Source organism: Enhydra lutris, unplaced genomic scaffold (genome assembly GCF_002288905.1).
Source record: "Enhydra lutris kenyoni isolate GAN:26980312 unplaced genomic scaffold, ASM228890v2 scaffoldscaffold34, whole genome shotgun sequence".
Classification (NCBI taxonomy): Eukaryota; Metazoa; Chordata; class Mammalia; order Carnivora; family Mustelidae; genus Enhydra; species Enhydra lutris.
The window spans coordinates 9740784-9748905 of record NW_019154118.1 but is presented as its reverse complement, the minus strand read 5'-3'; the positions used below and the strand labels follow the sequence as shown (position 1 = coordinate 9748905).

The 8122-nt window shown below is 48.0% G+C and overlaps 1 protein-coding gene across 1 annotated transcript in view; it reads left to right on the top strand.

Annotated features, from left to right (window-relative positions):
• Window positions 1-7777: 7777 nt before the first annotated feature.
• The window catches only part of LOC111153807 (PBX/knotted 1 homeobox 2), a 254837-nt gene continuing 254492 nt past the window's right edge, over window positions 7778-8122 (top strand). Inside the window, exon 1 of the mRNA XM_022513052.1 lies at window positions 7778-7831. The gene's annotated coding sequence lies outside the window, so the exon portion shown is untranslated. The remainder of the gene's footprint in view (window positions 7832-8122) is intronic.

The following is an 8122-nucleotide window of genomic DNA, read 5'->3' as shown; positions in this document are numbered from 1 at the left end:
CAAACCATGCTCCTCATGCTGGTTGCATTGGGTATCTTCTTCCTTCATTTGGTCACTCTTTCTCACCCTCCCCCTGCAGTGTGGTAAGACAGGACTGGCTTCTGCAGGCAGTGTGGCCTCCCCCCTTTCCAGGGTTGTTCTCAGCTCTCCGAGACCTGCAGTCTGGCTGCCAGAATGAAGTTGGGAGCGTGGCCTTGCAGAATGCCCAGCTCAGGGAGGCTTGGAGGTTGGACACAGCATCAGAGGCCACATATGCGGGTAGGGTTTATCCCTGGAGATGGGGAGGAGATGGTCCAGAGTATGAGCAGAAGGAGGCAGGGCAGTTCTGCGAGAGGAGGTGATGACGAGGTGGTAAGAACGGGAACAGAGCCAAGGGTGAGCGCAGTGATGGCAGGGGATGACAACTGTGCGCGTGATGAGGTGGCTGATGAGATGGGAGATGAGGCAGTAGAAGTGTTCAAGGGGAAGACCTCTTAGTTTTGGAGAAAACAGACATTTCAAAAGGCCACAGAACTCTGCGGGTGGAGGAAAGGTGGCCCTAGCACCTTCCACAGTCTGAGGGAGGAGGCGCTGGGTGTCCTGCTGGCCTCCCCCCACTCTATCACCCCTCAGCCACTCGTGTGTGGTGCTTCTGGGAAGCAGAGTAGATTGAAGAGCTGGTGAGCCAGAGTGATCCGTGATAAATGGTCAAGACCGCAGCATCCAAACATAGGTTATACCAAGACAAAAAAAGAAGCCCAGAGGAGAAGCTTCAATAACAATAGAATGCAAGTCACATAGTAATTTAAAATTTTTTGGCAGTCCCATTAAAAGAAACAGAAAAAGTAAAAGTAAAAGAAACAGGTGAAAAGATTTTTAATAGTCTATCCTAATTTTAATTCAATGTATCCAAAATAGTATCAACTTAACATCTGATACATATAAAATAATTATTAATGAAATATTTTACATTCTTTCTTTTTTTTTTTTTACACTAAGTCTTCTAAATCCGTGATTACACTTGCGGCACATCTCAATTTGGACCGGCTGCATTTCAAGTGCTTAGCAGCTACTTGTGGCTAGTGGCCACTGTGTGTTGGGCGGCACAGGTTTGTGCTTTACTTTGTCAAATTTCTGTGACCAAACCCTTGGGATGCCATTTCCCACAGGTGGTTCTTTTTAGAAATCATCATAGCATTTTATAGTCTAAATAATCTCTTTCTCATTTTTGTCACCACAGTGGCTTTGGTACTGGACCCCTTGCTAGAAACTGGAAAGAGCTGCCCAATGGCTTAAAACACTTCTCTTTCCTTTCCTGCTTCCCACAGAGCTTCTCATCTGGAGTTGGAGCTGGGGAGCTCCCTTGAGAGAGAGGGTGAAAAAGTGAGTGTGTGTGGGGGGGTGGGGGGCAGTGCTTGAAGAAACTTCCAATATGTATATCACTACCATGAGAAAGATGGGTTTGTTTGTTTGTTTGTTTTTTTGAAAGGCTTTGGGGACTATATTGCTCCTATATTAGAGAAGCCAGTTAGAGACATGACCCAATTAATTGCCTATCATGTGCCCAGAGGACAAGTTGCATCCCCCATGCTCCAGAGGGTGGGAGTGAAATGGGGGAGCGGAAAGGCTCTTTCCGGGTCAAAAAAGTGAATCAGATATGGGCAAGGAGCCTACACATCCCAACTTCCAGCTAAGAGCAGAATCCTGGAGCCCCACCTTTTAGCAGATGCATTTTCACATCATGCAGGCCCCTCGGCCCGTCTCTAAGGGGTGTGCTTTGATGCATTTCATCAGGAACAGACTCTTCCTCACTTGGCCCTCTCGCCCTCCCCCCCCAATACCACAGGCCCTTCTGGTTTCAGGGTCAGGAAGGAGGCCTTAGGAGAAGAGTAAGCACCCCCTTCCTCCCTTTCCTTGCTCCCATTATCTGTGTTTCCAGGCCTCAGAGCCTGTCACAGCATTCTCAGTAAACAATATCTCCCTTCCTCAGGCCAATTAAATAAGCACTATAATAAAGGCACAGGCAAGTGCGCTGAGGCCCTGGGTAAGGGCTATTAAATCTAATGGCTCCATTTGTTAGAGGGCCTCCCATGTGCCGGGGACTGTGCTGAGCTCTGCCTTCATTATTTTATCTAATCTCCATGGGCTCGTGAGCTGGATACTATTATCATCCTCATTTCTTAAAGGCAGAAGCTCAGGCTTGGAGGGTATCCATGACTTCCCAGATATCTGGCTATCTTGTGACAGAGTGAAGATTCCAGCCAGTTCCATGTGACTCCAAAGCTGGCGTTCTCTGCCGGGGGGGTAGGGGTGGGGGGCAAAGACCTTCTGAAGAGAGGTAGTATTTCAGCTTAAGTCTTAACAGCCCATGAGATCTTGGTGGGTAGGGAAGGAGGGAATTAAAAATCAAGGCTGAGGAAAGAGTGTGAGCGGGCACGGGGAGGGCTGAGAGGGCACTGATTGTCCCCGCCTCCATGAGCACCAGGGCTAGCCAGAATGGAAGTGTCCAGAGCTCTCCATTACAGTGGGGCTTTCTTCTTTTTAATTGATAAACTTTGTATTTTCAGGGCAATTTTTGGTTCACAGCAAAATGAGCAGAAAGGACAGAGATTTCCCATGTACTTCCTGTCCCCCTCTTCCTTGTACCATGCATAGCCTCCCCCAGTATCAACATCCCCTACCAGTGTGGAATATTTGTTATAAAGAACTAACTTATATCCATGCATCATTACCCATAGCCCATAGTTTACATGAAGATTCAGTCTTGGTGCTGTACGTCCTGTGGATTTGGACAAATGCATGAGGACATGTATCCACCATTATGGTATCCTAGTGTACTTTGCTGCCCTAAAAACCTTCTGTGCTCTGCCTTTTCACCCCTCCCCTGCCCCACAACCCCAGCGACCCCTGATCCTTTTACGTCTCTGTAGTTTTGCTTTTTATGGAATGTCACATAGTTGGAATCATACATTAGACAGCCTTTTCAGATTGACTTCTTTCACCGAATGATATGCATTTAAGGTCCCACCACGTCGTCTTCTGGCTTGGTAGCTCATTACTTTTTAGTGCTGAATAATTCTCCATTATCTGGACATACCATAGTTTAGTTATCCACTCACCTACTGAAGGACATTTTGGTTGCTTGCAAGATCTGGTAATTATGAATAAAGCTGCTGGAAACATCTGTGTGCAGGTTCTTGTGTGGGAGTAAGTTTTAAATTCATTTGGGTAAAATACCAAGGAGTACAATTGCTGGATCATACGGTAAGAGTATGTTAAGTTTTTTAAGAAACTGCTGCAGTGTCTTCCAAAGTAGCTCTATCATTTTGTATTCCCACCAGCAATGAATGAGAGTTCCTCCTGCTCCACGTTCTCACCAACATTTGGTGTTGTCGGTGTTTTGGACTTTGGCCATTCTAATAGGCATTAGTGATACTTTATTCTTTTATTCTGCAGTTCCCTAATGACAAATGATGCTGAGAATTGTTTTATGTGCTTACTTGCTGTCTCTGTATCTTCTTTGGTGAGTTGTCTGTTCAGATCTTTTGCCCATTTTAAAATTGGGTTGTTCATTTACTTAATGTTGAATTTTATGAGTTCTTTATATTTTTTTGGATAACAGGCCTTTATCAGATGTGTCTTTTGTAAATATTTTTTCCCATTTTGCTGCTTGTCTTCTCATTCTCCTCATACAGCAGCTTTTAAAACAGATTCCTAGGCCCTTATCCAGCTCAACTTTCTCTAAGAATTTGAAACCAGGAACCCAGTTCCATAAAGGTTCTTATGCAGGAAGTCCATGGGCTAACACTGGGATCCACTGAAGGTGATGATGGGGAGGTGAAGGAAGGGATACAGATAAGCCTGGAAGGTAGATCAGGGCCAGATAAGGAGGTGGAACTTGAATGCTATGCTAAAGAATGTGGCATTTGGGGCGCCTGGGTGGCTCAGTGGGTTAAAGCTTCTGTCTTCAGCTCAGGTCATGATCTCAGGGTCCTGGGATTGAGCCCCACATTGGGCTCTCTGCTTAGTGGGGAGCCTGTTTCCCCCTTTCTCTCTGCCTGCCTCTCTGCCTACTTGTGATCTCTGTCTGTCAAATAAATAAAATTTTTAAAAAATCTTTTAAAAAAGAATGTGGCATTCAAGTCCCTTCTTTTAATTATGAGGTCCAATAAACATTTTAGGCTAAATCTTATAGACGATGGTTTCTTGAGGGGATACCAAGTTGTGATCCAACCTTTGTTTTAGGAAGAACACTCTGGTGATAGAGTATAGGAAGTACTGGGGATATTGGTAGCATTAGACCCAATTAGGGAATCATCAAAATATTCATATTCCAGGTGACTGGTGATAAGTCACTCAACTGGGCTGCGGCAGTGATGGAGAAATAAGTCCCATTCAATTTGACTTACAGGTATCTCTTTAATATTTTTGTGACTAAGCACTAGATCAAGGTTCTAAGGATTCTAAGATGAAATAGGTATTATTCCCATCCTCAAAAAACTCACAATCAAGATTCACCAAAAATAATTAACTTGAGAATAGAGGGAACTGGTGTGTGGAACTGAGTTGTATACCCCCGCCCCTGCACTGCCCAATCAGGCCAAGATTCACATGTTGAAGCTCTAACTCCCACCGTGATTATATTTGGAGGTAGGGGCTTTAAGGAGGTAATGAAAAGGTAATTGAAGAGGGGGTCCCGAATCCAGTAGGAATGGTGCACTTAAAAGAAGAGAAAGACATCAGAAATCGCTCTCTCCCTCTGGCCATATAAGGACACACCAAGAAGGTGCCATTGCAAGCCAGGAAGAGAAGTCTCACCAGGAACCAGTCCTTGCAGCACCTTGATCTTGGACTTCCAGTCTCCAGAACGGTGAGAAAATAAACGTCTGTTGTTCGGGCCATCTGTCCTGTGGAACTTTGTTATGGTGGCCTGAGCAGACTAATACAGACAAGTTTAAATTTTATTCACAGGCTGATAATGACAGGATCAGGCCATTGACTGTAGATGTCCGCAGCTCAGAGGGGACAATCTGGGCTGGTGTGAATTGCTTATCCTAAAAACAAATCATTTGTGGACAGAGTGAGAAAAGGGCCCAGATCCAAGCTGTACGGATGCCAACATTTAAGAGTGATGACGGGGTTTTGGAGGAACTCCTGTTTGGTCACAATATTGATGTGCTGGTGACTTACATGACATGTGTGCCCCTCTCCATCCTCTTCATCCTCAGAAGGATGATGGGGGAAAGACTGTAGAGTATGTGAAGTGCATTCTACAGACTTAATTTCCACTCTATCCCTTCGCGACTCGCTGACAGAGCCAACGTTTAGATATGGAACTCCTGGAATTTGACGTGATGTTCAGTCACGTGTTCAGTAAGTATTCACTAGCCCGGGTCGTCTGTTGGATTCTTGTATTATTACCATTTAATGTTTTATGTAATGGTGTTTTGCCTTCTTCAGCTAGAAAGAAAGCTCCTTGAGGACAGGAACTGTAATTTGAATTTCTTTGCTTCTGTTCTTTATCCTTACCTTGGGCACACAGCTGAATTTCCAGTGCGTGCAGGATGGCCATTTGCTTTGAGTGATTATGGGAAGGATGGTTACTTTTAGGTAATCATTTTTTAAGCTTTTGCAAATTACAAATGTAGTTAAAGCAAGATACATTTATTTTAAATTGCAATGTACAGTTTAAGGCATCAAAAGGGCATTAGTAGGAATCACGGTATTTTAAAAGACTCCAAAAATTAACAGCTCATGGCAATGGATCTCCTGTATCAAGAAAGAGTTGGGCACAGAACTAGATCTCAGGAAATGAGGGGTGTGACAAGTGTGACTCAGTGATGCATGGCTGTTGCCTGCAGTCCTATTTATGGCTCACTGACACCTCTCTGATGGGGTTAAGTATTTGCATTCAGCCCGATTCTCCCCTCTGACTCTGCAGGTTACAGCAACTCACTAGGAGCCCTGAGAAAGAGAAAAAACCTTCCCTCCAGGGGTCTTGGGCAGGGGCAAATGGATCTCCCCTCTCCCTCCTGCATCCGAAGAGGGCTTCCCTCTGAGAGTTTATGGCAGCCTGACCTCCAGCCTCTGGGTTGGAGAATCTGGCTGCTTCTGTACTACATAAAAAGGGCAAGTGCATTCATTATTATTATATTATTATACAATGTATAATATATAATAGCGATTATGCTGTCAGCAGCCAGAGTCTCTGACCACAGATCAGAGGCTGGGGTGACATAAATCCACCTAGTGAAGTCTTTGGAGGTTCCACGTGAAGGTGAGAGCATTCAACTCCATCTATAAAGGGGGCTCTCAGTGAAGACTTTCTTCCACAAGCAACTTTGGAGGTTGAATTTGGGGGGGACTGGGGAGATCTGGACAAAGAGCACCTAGTGTATCTGGGATAGGATGCAGAAAAGGTCTCAGCTGCCTCCTCGGAGCCATGGAATGCTACTAGCTCTCATCTGTGCTCGGGATGGAGCCAGATGAAGAGCGACCCAGAGGCCTGCAAAGAGGGAAGGGGCAGCCTTCAACTTCTTGGGTCAGATTCTTTACTGAAAACCTGGCCTGCTTGGGCTTCACTTTCTGCTTTCCTTGCTCACATCAGTGTCTTTGTCTAGGCTTTATCCAGGCCCCCTGCCTGCTCTGGGGTCAGAGGATCAATCGCTGTCTGACTGTGGCTTAACCGGCTCCTCAATGGGGAGCAAGGAGCGAATGTCAAGGGGGAAGGGGTTCTCTTTTCCCTTTATGCCGAGGGCCATGTGCTAAGTTGTGGAAGCAAGCAAGCCTGCATCTGTAGGTGGCTGGGTGCCTACGCCTGGCACTTAGTAGGACTGTGATGTTTTGGGGATGAAATAAAGCACATGTATGACCGTGCAAGCTTGCACTGGTCTTCTTAGAGGGCACCGGTGTGAATTTCCTCCCTGAAGTAGAAGGAAGCCACCCTAGCAGGCTCAGGCTGAAACAGCCCCGCTGGTCGCTCCCTTTATATTACACCACCCGACCCCCAGAACTCTGGGACTTTTTAAAATGAAAATAGCAGTGGCTTAGAATAGGCTTGCCAGGCATTTGCAAAGAGGTGATTTACTGACAAAGCCTCTACACCCTTTTATCTCTCCTGCTGCCCCACCCCATTACAGTCTCCCCCTCGGTGAGCCAAACGCCCCAGGAAGCCCACAGCAGAAAAAGCTCTTGAGAATAGGAATAACTAACCAGAGTGTCATCTGAGCACCTTTTCTGGGGCCAGGGTAATGAGAATTATTCAAATGCAATCATAAAAATGAGGCCATCAGGCAGGAATGGGGTGGGGGTGGGGGGGGAGGAGGAGTGGTGGTGGAGGGAAGGATTCCTCGCCAGCTTTAAGTTTCATGATTTCGGGGGAGCTCTCTCGGGGTGCACGGGATTTCCCCTTCTCGCCATCCCCCGAGCCCAGGAGGTGGTGCCGGTCGGCCTCGGTGGTGTGCCGAGAGGACGTGGCGTGGGGGTGGTGTGGGTGTCCCCAGTTCCGAGTGGGTCCGCCGCGTCCTTCCGTCCGCGGCGGGCTCGCCGTCCGCGGCTTCCTCTCCAGCGCCGTTCTGCCTCCCGCCAGCAGGAGCGGGCCCGCGCGGACGTCTCAGAAAAGCCTCCAGTAGAGGGAGACACTCCAGCTGCGGCTCCGACTTGGAAGCGCCAGGCCTGGAGTGGGTGGGGGCGAGGGGGGTGGGGAGAGAGGGGGAGTGGGGCGAGGGGAGGTGTGTGAGGAGGGGGGGGGGCTCCGGGGGGCGGGTCCCTGTGCCGCTGACGTCCCGAGCAGTGCTGGGAAGTATAGGCTGTGTTGTCACGCCGGTGTCAGTCTGATGAAGATTGGCATCAGGTAAGCTGTCATTCATTTCCATGTCAGAGACGCTTTTGCAGGCGGCGGCGGCGCGGCGGCGGCGGCGGCGGCTGCTGCTGCTGCGGGCGGCTGCCTCAGAGCGCGTGTGTTTTATTCCAGTCCCCAAGCCAGAGTATTATTCATTGCGACAGGGCAAGGAGGAGAGAGGGAGAGAGGGAGGCAGCAGGGAGGAGAGAGAGGGAGGCAGCAGGGAGGAGGGAGGCAGGGAGCAGAGAGGGACGGCGGGAGCGTGCAGAGAGAAGCTGGGGAAGCGCCGGGAGAGCGCGGAGC